The sequence below is a fragment of the Malus sylvestris genome, chromosome 13, assembly GCF_916048215.2.
Source record: "Malus sylvestris chromosome 13, drMalSylv7.2, whole genome shotgun sequence".
NCBI classification, from domain to species: domain Eukaryota; kingdom Viridiplantae; phylum Streptophyta; class Magnoliopsida; order Rosales; family Rosaceae; genus Malus; species Malus sylvestris.
Window position 1 is genome coordinate 12,045,078 of NC_062272.1, and position 2,589 is coordinate 12,047,666.

The 2,589-nt window shown below is 35.6% G+C and overlaps 1 long non-coding RNA gene across 1 annotated transcript; it reads right to left on the bottom strand.

Moving 5' to 3' along the window:
• Positions 1-468: 468 nt before the first annotated feature.
• On the bottom strand, positions 469-1,659 carry LOC126595611 (uncharacterized). The gene is made up of 2 exons (XR_007613623.1): positions 1,438-1,659; positions 469-1,138 (listed from the first exon to the last, which is right to left on the bottom strand). It is a non-coding gene; the product is annotated as an uncharacterized LOC126595611 (long non-coding RNA).
• Positions 1,660-2,589: the final 930 nt, after the last annotated feature.

Genomic DNA, 2,589 nt, shown 5'->3' on the forward strand with positions numbered 1-2,589 from the left:
GTGTATACCATCACGTGACATTGTATATTTAATCAATGATAGAAAAATTACATTTGGTATATTTATGTTTTATGCCTAAACTTTGTATCATATATTTATATTTTTAGTTTGTACCCACTTTTAATTTGCAACATTTTTTTTAATTTGTAGTATTTTTTTTTAGTTTTATTTTGTACCCATGTATTAATTTCATTTAGCGCCTATATTTTTAAAAATTTATTTGTACTCATAATTTTTAATGTTTTATTTGTACCCTCATTTATTTATAATGTACCCATTCTTCTTTATTAATGTACCACTTTGTTATATGTGAAATGTACCAATTTTTTTGTAAAATGTACCAATTTTTTTAGGGCAAAAGACTGTTTACTACCCTGAAGTTTTATGGTTTTCAACATTTAGTACATCAAGTTTTTTTCGTCTCAGAGTCATACCTAAAGTGTTAATTTTGGGACAGTCTCATACATCTGTTAGTCAAACTGTTAAATCTGCCGTTAACTGATGATGTGGTGCCCATGTGGACAATGACTGGACGCCACGTGTCATTAAGAGGTCCGCGTGGATTTTTTTTTTTTGAGAAGAGGTTCAAAAAAAAAAAAAAAAAAAAAAACAGTGGTTCCTAAAACTGCAGCAACCATGGCTTTATCTTCATCATCCCAAACCCCTCATCCTAAACCCATCTTAATCTTCATCTCCAAAATCCAAAAAAAATCAACAACCCTACAAAAATCGAGCTAAAACTTTCAAAACCTAGATCAAATCTCAGCCCCAAATACCCCCTAAACCATGAAAAAAAAAATCAAACAACAAAGAAATATGGAAAATCCAATAAAAACCCAAATCCAAGTTTTTGTCGATCCGCACGCAGAGCCATGAAGATCAGAACTTTGAAGCTCCGAGAGGCCCACGAGCAGCGGCGGGTGGCCGTCGTACTGCTCGGTGCTGTGGGACCAGTAGGCATACCAAGTCGTGACGACCTCCTCCTCCGACCCCACAATCACCATCCACGACTCTCTTATCCTGTCCAGCCATCCCAAGCTCCTCCGCCACCGCTGCGACAGCGTCACGGCTCTCACTCTCAGCCACAATTCCACCTGCCTCACCTCCAGCTCCGTCAACCACTTCGTCAAGCTGTTTCCTGGTCAATATCTCCCAACCAAGTAAATAGACAACACCCAGATCTGAATTTCCATCCAAAATCAAATACAACAAATTAGGGTTTCGTAATCTGAGAAATTGGGATCTGAGATTTGGGTATAACAAGGTGAAAAATAACAAATTCATAATAAAGTTTGAAGCTTTTAAATATACAAATATGCACAAGAATGTAAATGGTAGGTTAATAGTACAAGGACCCATATATTCAAATTTTAGATAGAGAAAGAGAGACTGTGAGAGAGGAGAGAAAAGAGAGGATAAAGGAGAGAGAAAACTTACTCAAGTGGGTGTAAACGGCTCTTTAGGGTTTTGCCCTTCAGGCGAGAGAGAGAGGAGAGAGAAACCTGAGAGAGAGAAAGAGAGGAAAGAGGAAAGAGGAGAGGAGAGAAGAGAGATGAGAGAGGGGAGCGAGCGGTGGAGATGGAAGTTGGCGCGGGCGAGGGAGCAAGGGGCTTACTGTCGCACCAGTGGGGAAGACGAAGGGGGAAGACGAAGGGGGAAGGAAAAAAAGGGGAAGGAATCCGGCCCTTTGTCCAGTGAGGAAGACGTAGGGGGAAGGAAAAAAAGGGTTTTGTTTTGTTTTATTTATTTATTTTAAGTACTTTTATTTAATTAATTTTTTTATTTTTGAATTTTTTTAATGACACGTGGCGCCCAGTTATTGTCCATATGGGCGCCATGTCATCAGTTAACAGCAGACTTAACAGTTTGACTAATGGATGTATGAGACTGTCCCAAAATTAACACTTTAGGTATGACACTGAGACGAAAAAAACTTGATGTACTAAATGTTGAAAACCATGAAACATGAGGGTAGTAAACAGTCTTTTGCCCATTTTTTTAACACTATGGATACCTTTTGCCATTTATTATTTCTTATTTTTACATAGTTTTTATCCATTTATTCAATCAAAATGTTTGAATTTTTTTATTGTAACCGTTTCTAATAGTATTATAATGAGGGATTTTAAATCTCATAAAATATCAAACAATTAATGTCAAAACTATAAAAATATAAATATTAATAGTAATATAATGAGGTGTACAAAGTCACGAGACCTTGATCAAACTTTGAATACTATTAAGGTTTTAATCAAAGAATGTTAAGGATTAGAGATCGTATCCAAAATATCCCATAATATTATGAGGAGCAGTTGCGGGTCTAGGATGCTGAAACAGTTTCTTACACTCGAAATTAGAAAGACCCTTATCAACTAGTGACTAAACTGTGGAAAATATACCTAGTTTGGTATATACGTTATATTGTCATACTATAAATTTGTATTACTAATTATCACGTTTTTTTTTTTTTTGTATAAATGTGATTCAAATTACATTTTTAGTCAAGTTTAGGAAATTGTACGGTACTTTTCTTTTTCTAAATAAATAAGAAAAGAGTATCGGTGCAAGTGGTGAATTGCTCTATAATAA